The sequence below is a fragment of the Ambystoma mexicanum genome, chromosome 1p (genome assembly GCF_040938575.1).
Source record: "Ambystoma mexicanum isolate Mex_15411 chromosome 1p, UKY_AmexF1_1, whole genome shotgun sequence".
NCBI lineage: Eukaryota > Metazoa > Chordata > Amphibia > Caudata > Ambystomatidae > Ambystoma > Ambystoma mexicanum.
The window spans coordinates 1,445,196,038-1,445,206,769 of NC_090921.1; positions in this window are offsets into that span (position 1 = coordinate 1,445,196,038).

The following is a 10,732-nucleotide window of genomic DNA, read 5'->3' on the forward strand; positions in this document are numbered from 1 at the left end:
AGGCAGGCAGAGTGCCTCGAGGCAACTCGCAGTGAGTTGGAACAGGCCATGAGTGCATCCCTGCGAGACCTCGGGGCCAGGGCAGAGGCTCGCCTCTGGGACATCGACATGGAGTTCGATGATGCCCTGGCCCAGGACATCACTGAGTGAGCTGCAGGACTTGCCAACCACCATTGTATATAGTTAGATAGTGTTAGGTTTCCTTTGTTTTTATTTTAATTTGGAGTTAATGGACATTGCTCCACTTCGTGTGTATATAGTTTTTTGTTCATAGGATTTTTTGTAGGTTTCCTTTTGTTTGTGGATCATGGACCATTTGAACTTACATTGTATATAGTTGCAGACTTGTACATACTTTTTTTTTCTATATTCCCATGATCAATGGTTATTTTTTATTTGGATTATGTTTTTATTATGGACATTGGCAATGGACCACTTTTTTATTCTACATGATTTTTCTTTTTTTTACCTTCATTGGATTTACAATATTTTTTTTCTACATCGGTCATTGATTTTCATTTTACTATTCCTCCAAGTCAGTTCTTTATGTTTTTAATACATGTTTTATTACTTCTGAATTGGTGTTGTGTTCTGTAATTGGTTTTGTGCATGTCTCATTGAACATTTCCTCAGTCATGTGTTGCCACTGTGTGGCTACGTTGTGCATTCCTGTATGGGCATGGTGGTTCATTTCGACTATCATGGCATGGGCAATTTGGGAGTGGGTTCTCTGGATGGTTGCATGCTTGGATTGGGGGGCAAGGTGGATTAGGGTTGGCTTTAGGGAAATGGGTCTGTTTTATTAGGACATGTTGTTTGTTGGGACATGAGTCGGGGTCTGCTGGAAGGTGCCCCTCACTGCTAGGGGGTGAGGGTGCTGGGGGATATGAGTTGGGGCCAGCTGGCATGTGCCCCTCACTGCTGAATGGGTGGGGGTGCTGGGGCACATGAGTCAGGGCCTGCTGGCAGGTGCCCCTCACTGCTGGGGTGTGGGGGTGCTGGGGGACATGAGTCGGGGCCTGCTGGCAGGTGCCCCTCACTGCTGGGGGGTGGGGGTGCTGGGGGACATGAGTCAGGGCCTGAGGCTCACTGCTGGGTGGGTGGGGGTGCTGGGGGACATGAGTCAGGGCCTGCTGGCAGGTGCCCCTCACTGCTGGGGGTGGGGGTGCTGGGGGACATGGGTCAGGGCCTGAGGCTCACTGCTGGGTGGGTGGGGGTGCTGGGGGACATGAGTCAGGGCCTGAGGCTCACTGCTGGGTGGGTGGGGGTGCTGGGGGACATGAGTCGGGGCCTGCTGGCAGGTATCCATCACTGCTGGGGGGATGGGGTGCTGGGGTACATGAGTCAGGGCCTGAGGCTCACTGCTGGGTGGGTGGGGGTGCTGGGGGACATGAGTCAGGGGCTGAGGCTCACTGCTGGGTGGGTGGGGGTGCTGGGAGACATGAGTCAGGGCCTGAGGCTCACTGCTGGGTGGGTGGGGGTGCTGGGGGACATGAGTTGGGGCCTGCTGGCAGGTGCGTGCCCCTCACTGCTGGGTGGGTGGAGGTGCTGGGGGACATGTGTCGGGGCCTGCTGGCAGGTGCTACTCACTGCTGGGTGGGTGGGGGTGCTGGGGGACATGAGTCGGGGCCTGCTGTAAGGTGCCCCTCACTGCTGGAGGGTGGGGGTGTTGGGGCACATGAGTTGGTGATCACTAGTGGAAGGTGACATGTGGGCTGGCTGGGAGGCATGCCCATGGTGGATGGGCTGCCTGCGGGGCATCACCAGGGGTACAGGGTAGTCCCCTGTGGTGTGCCTTTCCTGCAGGGGCTGTGGAGGGGGTAGAGGGCACACCTGGGAGGACCCACACAGCCAATTCATGTGTGGAACTCCCCGTGCACCCCACTGGATACACGTACCCCACTCTGACAGCAAAATCGCATGTGGAACTCCCCACGCACCCCAGTAATACACGTACCCCGCTCGCACAGGGCCAAGTGCGTGTGAAACTTCCCGCGCACCCCCGAAATACATATACCCTGGTCACACAGGGCCAATCGCATGTGAAACTTCTCGCGCACCCCGGAAATACACGTACTCTGATCGCACAGGGCCAATCGCGTGTGAAACTTCCCGCGCACCCCCGTAATACAGGTACCCCGCTCGCACAGGCCCAATAGTGTGTGGAACTCACCGCGCACCCCAGTAATACACGTACCCCGCTCGCATAGGGCCAATTGTGTGTGAAACTTCCCGTGCACCCCACTAATACACGTACCCCACTTGCACAGGGCCAATCGCGTGTGAAATTTCCCGCGTACCCCCGAAATACACGTAACCCGTTCGCACAGGGCCAATCGCGTGTGGAACTTCCCGCGCACCCCGAAAAACACGTACCCCGCTCGCACAGGGCCAATCGTGTGTGGATCTTCCCACGCACCCACAAAATACACGTACCCTGCTCGCACAGGGCCAATCGCATGTGGAACTTCCCACGCACCCTGAAAAACACATACCACGCTCACATTGGGCCAATCGCATGTGGAACTTCCCGCGCAGCCCCAAAAAACACGTACCCCGCGCCCACAGGGCCAATCGCGTGTGAAACTTCCCGCGTACTCCCGAAATACACGTACCCTGCTCGCACAGGTCCAATCACGTGTGGAACTTCCCGCGTACCCCCGAAATACACGTACCCTGCTCGCACAGGGCCAATCGCGTGTGGAACTTCCCGCGCACCCCCGAAATACATGTAACCCGCTCGCACAGGGCCAATCGCGTGTGAAACTTCCCGCGCACCCCTGAAATACACATACCCTGCTCGCACAGGGCCAATCGCATGTGAAACTTCCTGCGCACCCACGAAATACACGTACCCCGCTCGCACAGGCCCAATCACGTGTGATTCTTCCCGTGCACCCCAGTCATACACGTACCACACTCGCACACCGCCAATCGCGTGTGTTACTCCCCGCGCAGCGGGGTATGTGTATTCGGAGGGGTGCACAGGGAGTTTTACAGGCGTTTTCGTGGTTGGGGGCCTGTGCGCCATGTACAGGATTTGTGCGCTGTACATCGCGCACGGGGAGGGGTTGGGTGTGTAACTGGCGCTGCTGCAGGGTCGCTGCACCATTCTGCGCCACGGCTGGTTAGGGATGTTCAAATCCATGAATACGCTGTGCGCGGAAATGGATTTTGGCGCACGCGGCTGGTGCAGACTGTCGCACGCGCACACTGTGCACCAGCCGCGTGCGCCACTTGTGCGCTGGATTCTATGAATTACCCTGTAAGTCATCCTTCTGCAGAACCTTGACTCCCCTCAGGAGTCTCTTTCACCAATTCAGCTGCCAAATGTTCTTCTTGATGTAGATCATTTTTCCTGTAAGTCTAAGTACTATTCGAACTTTGGATATGTAATTAATTCTTTTTTTGCAAAAAATGATTGTTCAAATGTTTCAAAACCTCCAAGCAAACCACTCTCCACCAAGAGAAGAAGAACTGCAAAATGCAATTTCTCTGCAGTTTGGCAAGACAGTTCCATGTGGTTGATGAGACTTGGCTTTTCATGACTCAATAGTCAACAAGTACATTCATGTACTTTAAACCATCCTCTGTCATTGTTTGCTTCAATGTTTCCATTTGAGTAGCATTCTGCTACTTTATACATACAAAGATCTTGCAACTCGGATGACCTATTTGGATAATAAGTATCAATGAAGTTGGTTTTCAAGATCCCTGCACTAACTGCGGAATTTCGCTCAAGTGCTTCAGTACGCAAGGTCTTGTGATAGCTGGGACAATACTTAACCATCCTACATTAATGCTATCTCTATAAAGAGGCAAACTAGTTAGCGGATCTGCAGCTTCGTAACTTCCACACTCTCCATTAGAGAGCATCCTCAGACCCAAGTTTATAAGTTTTAGCTAAGACTTGTGCCCATGCTTCAGATGCATTGCTGTTGTCAGCTTTTGTCATGTATGCTGTAACATAATGAGCAACAGGTGTTGTATTGTGAGCAATATACTGTAAATCATTATTTGCATTCCAAATCTGAGCAATGGCAGGATTGTAATCATTAATGAATTGGCATTCCTTATCTCTTTTTAAGTTACACTTAATCCTGCGGGACTTTCCAGTATCATAGTGTTGGACAGATGACATTAGACTATTTGCTCGTCCAACTGGTGTAACAGCCTAGGAAAGCCAAATCTAAACTGAGTGCAGTACTTGCCCTACTTTTATATTTTCTCTGACAGTACTTCCCACATGAGTGCTTTTGGAAGCTTTCCAATGTGTTTCATAAATCAGCATTGATATGCTGAGCCAGGATGGAACAAGTAACATATTTTTGTATAAACTCCATCTTGGGCCCAGGTCCCCTCCACCGCCAGATATACACATGCACTACCTCCCTGGCAACTCCCGCACCTGGGAACTGTTTTCTGTATCCCTACAGTCCCCATCAGCACTTGACACCTGAAGCCTGCACTTACCCTTGCACTTGCCACCAGCTGGCCCTACTGCTCTTATTGTTTTATTTATTCTATTACACCTGTACTGCACTGTCCCCACCCCCTCCCACTCTGCACTTTTCCTCTCTCCCTTCCCCTGCACTTGTGTGATTTGAATTACACTTGGCCTAGTAGGATCACTGTCGCTGTCTTCCCTTTGTTAACCCTCCTTGCCACATCACGCCTTGAAACACTTGTGTATAGGGGCGTTATAAATGCCATAACATATCATATCATATCACACAGCCAGCAAGTTCTTTATCAAACTGAGGACCATATTTAATATACAACAGCATAGGTATATGTGATGCCCCACATGCCTGGCACTCTTTTCTCCAAAAGAAATGTTCCACAGTACGTAGTGGACATTTTATTACATATAGAGTGTAACATGGGTAACAATCAGTGATGGAAGAATCACGATATACTTACAGGACCATGGCACACAATTCTTCCAGTGTAATGTGTACTATGTCTTCTTCCAGTGGATTGCTAACACAAATCCACTCTGCAAGATCATCCCAATCATACTCTGCACAATTTAAATTCACAAACCAAGTTGTAGGGCCCAAGTTTCTGATCATGCATTTAACCTCTGATTGTCTTGTATACCAATATTCCTGAGTTCCTCTCATTGTGGCAAGGATATTGGTAATTTTAACTTCTAAAATGTAATTTTTTTATTTAACCTGCTGCAGCATATCGCATGCAGAAACATTTTGAAATCAAGTTCCGGTTTGAAGTGTATGAGCAACAGCATAACATAAGGTTGAAAATTCACTTTCATATAGTAAATGAAAAATAAATTCAGTATTGGTGCAGAATCGGGAATCTTCAGAATACATTAGTGTACAACGATATTCTGAAGAAGAATTTTGAACCTTCCGATCATCCAATCTGCCTCCTTTTCCAGTAGGGGAAAGCATAGGGAAATAGTGAGCCTCTAAATGTTTTTTTCCCAGATGCTGATTGGTGCACCTTTTGTTGCTTTCATCTGATAAAATTCTAGACTGTCGTCCATTACGTCACATGCGTGTAGAGGATCAATAGTGTAATGTTCATACAAACTATGAACTGCAACAGTAAGACATTGAAACTGACCTTCACTGCAGTCAGACTGCCTTTGTATATATCATTGTGCTTCAGTAAAAACTGTAAAGCTTCTGTGACATTTCTGATATGTATAAGCTGTTGCCAAACTTGCTTATCTATTGTGGCAACACCATTTACTAAAGCAGACTCAAATCCTGCAATGTTACATTTCACTACTAGAGTGCTGACATGTTCTTGCAAATTAAGAGGAAAATACACAACTTTGCCTCTCACACCATGCACTAATGATTTCTTAGGCAGTTTTTTTCATCTTTGTAATCTAACAATAACTTGGAAAAGATGAACAGTTTGAAATGCAATCACTTCAGATATGTTCAATTTTTGAAGCACAACAGGAATTTTAGACACTACCATAGCATTCAAGACACTTCGAGGAGAAATGCATTTTCTTTGGTAAAACCCGTTGCAGTGTCTACAAACATAGAGTGCCTCACTTGTGTCAAATTGCTCTACTACAAACAAATGCAGACAAATGTCTTTCCAAACATCTTCTGCACTGTCTGTAACTTTCTCCTCAACGTACACTAGTTGTACTTGTGGTTTGTAGAAAGTGCGTCAACAAGACAGACAAACAATGTTTGGTCTTTCGCTTGAAGACAACTCAAACATTGCAATACCTCTTTTGTACTCTTGAAAAATTAGATCCTTTGAATGCATAGAATCATCATTTCCACTTCCTTTAAGTGTTTCCTTCACATATCAATTAAGTCATGTTTATCACGCGAAGTGTAGAAAGTAAACTTTCTAAAATTACATTCGTCAGTGTTTTATTTAAACGTGCAAGGGACATAGGGCCTCATTACGACCCTGCTGGTCCAGAAAGAATGGTGGCGGTAAAACCATCACCACTGTTATTTCTGGACCGGCTGATTCAGAGTCCTGCAGGCGGGAGGTGTCATTCCCGCCAGGTCTGACTTGGCGGGATTAACACCACCCGCCTGTAGGCGGACATGGAAACACCGGCTCTGTCATAGACGGAACCAGTGTTTCCATGATCCCCATAGTCCTATAGGACTCCATGGGAATGGGGATTTACAGAATTCTGCCTCCGGAATTACCGGGTCACCAGGGTTGTAATGCCCCAGTGAATTCGGCAATCACAGAGGCGGAATGGTATTATGGGTCCGGCGGCAGCCTGTTGGTTTTTTCGGCACGGTTACTGCCGGACTCATAATGAGGCCCATTGTGTTTTGCACTGATACAACTTAACAAGAAGATATCTCCTTTTGGTATGGTGTGCAGTCAACATTCGTAGATGAAGAAACTGACTCTAATCTCCTTCTATCAACACAAGTTATAGAGTGATACAGAAGTCCTGTTTTTCACAAACTGCACAGTCATCTATTCTCTGCAACATCTTGATTCCTCTTTGAACGTTATCATTTTTGTGCAACACTTGCAACAAGAAAACATATCAATATTGTACAAATAATTATACTTTCATACCTGAGTTTCTTTTGTTACTTTTATCAAACCCTATTCTTATGTTTACACTTCACTAGTGACTTTCTTTCGGATTTCTTCTTTTCCAGAAATCAGCCAATTTTGTACTTCAGACCTACGTCCATGCTCATCAATAGCAAGGGTTACATTCCATTGTTGAATGTAACTCTCTTCATTAAAAAACCTATCTCTATGAAAAGTGTGTTTTCATACTCCACCAAAGATTTCACAAAAGTTCTGTCGATTAAGTGCACAATCTGTGCATACCTTTGTGTAGAATGGCGTTGTGACCTTAATTAACTTCTTAAGTTTGTTCAACACAAAAATGAACAATTTTCTTTTAATATCAAAAGCTTTTCTGATTATTCCTTATATGTTTTTCTTTTGCAGAAAATGCTTCACCACATGCCTAGATTTTAATTTCACTCTTCTCAAAAGATTTGTAAAGACTTGAGAGTTGAACTGTTTAATGAATATTTGTATTCCTCTATCACCTAAAGAAGTTCTAGTTTCTCTTTTCTTAAGAAGCTGTTGTTTCTTATTACGAGCTAACAACATTGATACATTTTCTGTATTATCAGTGTGAAATGTGCTTGGTTCCATTTGCATCATGTGTTGACATGTCTTCTATCTGAATTTGGATCTACACAAAAACATTATCACTAGCAGACATTTTATATTGCCATTACATGTTTGCACTAAACATGAAACATTACTATCAACATAACTAGAATGTTAATACTTTACTTACATGTACATTATCCTTCCTACTGCCACGTTCCTGCTGATTCTTTAATGGCATTTTGTACCAATTCTGTAAAGAAAGGGACATAAGTATATCCAAGTCACCACTACACCTCAAAAAATGAAAGATTACTTAAGAGCAACAGCCACTCCAAATAGATATATACCCATAAAGCAGTATTGTGTGAACATGTAAAGGCATAGGTAGGGTGCAGGTAGGGTGGGTGGCTGAGACTAAAGATGGTGAGGGTAGATTGGGTGGGTTTTGCTAGAGAGGATGAGGGTAGGATGAGTGGGTGGGGTTGAGAGGCTGGGGGTATGGTAGGTGGGTTTAGGGTGGGTGTGTAAAGAGGGTGGAGGTAAGGTGGGTAGGAGCAGGATGGGTTACATTAGAGAGAGTGTGGCACAGTGGGTGGGTGGGGATAGAGATGGTGGGGCTAGAGTGGGTGGATGGGGTTGAGTATGTGGTGGTAGAGTGAGAGGGGGAAGAGTGGGTGGAGGTAGAGAGGATGGGGTAGAGTGGATGAGTGGGGTTAGTGAGGTTGGTGTGAGTGTGTTTTATCCTCTGAGAAATGTTTTTTTAAACAGTTTGCCGCAATCAGTTCTCAGATGGTCAAACACACCCAAACCATGTGGGTGGGGGTAGAGAGGTTGGGGGTAGAGTGAGTGGGGTATAGAGGGTGAGGATAAGGGTTGGCTGAGTATAGACAGAGTGGCGGTAGTGTATTTGTGTGGCACTGTTGATTGGGGGGAGTATTCACCATATTACCAGTGCTCCCATAAATATATCTCACAATTGCAAAGAACTAAGTTTCACCACTTGTGTCTGGATCTCTAAATAGCAGTGGTGTAGATTCATTGATCTGCTCTGAGGACTACCGCTCTGAGAGTAGAGCTTGCAATAGCTAAAGGGCCTGATTTATAAAGACACTTTTGAATGGGAAACTCCATTGAAAAAGGCCTCGTAAATCCGGCCCAAAATGTCTTATTTGGATGTTTGAAACTAGGTATGACACTTTAATTGTCTGCATAGTTGTTATACATTCATGTGTTTTTAATGTTTTTCTAAACTGCTGAGTGTTCGACTGTTGTATAACTTTGCTATAAACAACACATATATGGCGATGAAAATAATAGTCGTCCACATCTAAAAACGCAAACACTCAACATACACACAATTATTAAGAAGTCACATTGATTGCCTTTGCCAATGCCTCTTTACAATATGTTGTTGCCACGGAGGCACTTGCAAGAAAAAGGCAGATCTCAGATTTAATATATCTACAGGCAATATAGTACCTGTTCCAATATGTACCCAAATGGCACGTTCATTCATCCAATATGGACAAAAAAATGAGCCAAAACATTTCTTTAGAACCACTTCCTTTCAAAGTGCATTACTAAATGTTGTAATATTGCACTGCAATGGTTATCATTCTGCTACTATCAACCAAAGACAGTGGAACAGTACGGAGTACTGAGCATAAGGATGTTCAAACATTTAGAACTCTTCCCCATGTCCTCTGTTTACATTGTGATTTAATAGCTGTGAACATCATATGGTCTTTATTATATGCTTGACTCCTGGGAAAGCTGAAACAGAGAGCATACTCCTGGTTCTCACGTAAACTTGCTTAATATAGTGGAAAAAGAAAGGCAACATTTTGCAATGAAAGCACCTTCTCCCATCTGGCAAAAATGGCTTTCTGGACTCTATTGTGGATCATTGTCTAAAAATAGGATGAAGACAAATTGTTATCATTTGCGAAAGCCCGTGACAATAATGATAAATGAACACTTTTTTGTTGTTGCCCTCTGCAGTCATTGCTTAAGGCTTTCCCTGGGATCAACAATGTTAAACTGCCCGACTCGCCTCATCTGCATCAGCAGAGGGTTTACAAACGGCGGTGTAAACATGTTTAGCCCGAGCGTTCATCTCGTGCACAGAACTAGGGCCTGCGTGATCGATGATTGATTTGCAATTTAAAATGACAATGAAACTCCTGAAACAGAAACGAAAGAAACTTTCGGTGAATAATGCCTTGGCTGACAGGAAAAGATAAGGCGCATCGTTCATCCGATAGTGGCCTTTTTTTGATAAATATTGTTCATAATGGCGAATTTTGAAAATCATTAACGTGTCTATGGAGCATTACTGTGTTTGAGTCGAACTTCAGAAATCGTTTTCTTTTGCAATAACCCAGAGATTGAAGAAAAAGAAAAAAAAACAGAGCAAGGTGTTTTCTCTCATAACAGACGAAGACGCGCCCTTTTTGTAAGTATTACCTATATACATTCACACATTTAGAAAAAAGGCCATAGAGAGATTGCATGTGCACTTAGACTTTGTGGTTGTGTTTGCTAGCACAGAGTATGATGTTACACTTGGCAAGTTTATGGAATTTACCACTGACAGCGTGTTCATCAAAATATTAAACCCAGTTTATTTGTTCACTTGATGTGTCTGCATTGTTTGTTTGTTTGTTTGTTTATTTATTTGTATAGCGCTCCTGACCCAGGGGTATACAACGTTAGGGAACAATAGTACAGTAGTGAGGCATATGTATAGTTGACAAGAAAGCAGTTAGTACATAGATAATAATAGGCAAACATAATAAATGATACATTCGTACATTAGGTATGCATACATGGTTGGTTATTTGTTGAGTAACCAGTTGATGACCTGTATGTGTTAATATCCAAAAACCATATGAAGTGCTGCACATATTCCTTTTATATGTTGAGATGTTGGACATACGTTTTAAGGACACACACTACCCCAACCCATCACTGTCCCAGCGGCATAAACAACAAACAAATACCAAATTAAGACAATTTACACCTATGTCACCCCTCTTTTGGAATGACCAAATAAATCAATCAAACGAATGTAATATTCAGAGTCCTCCACTAGCTTCGGATGTTTAAATGGTGGAGCTGC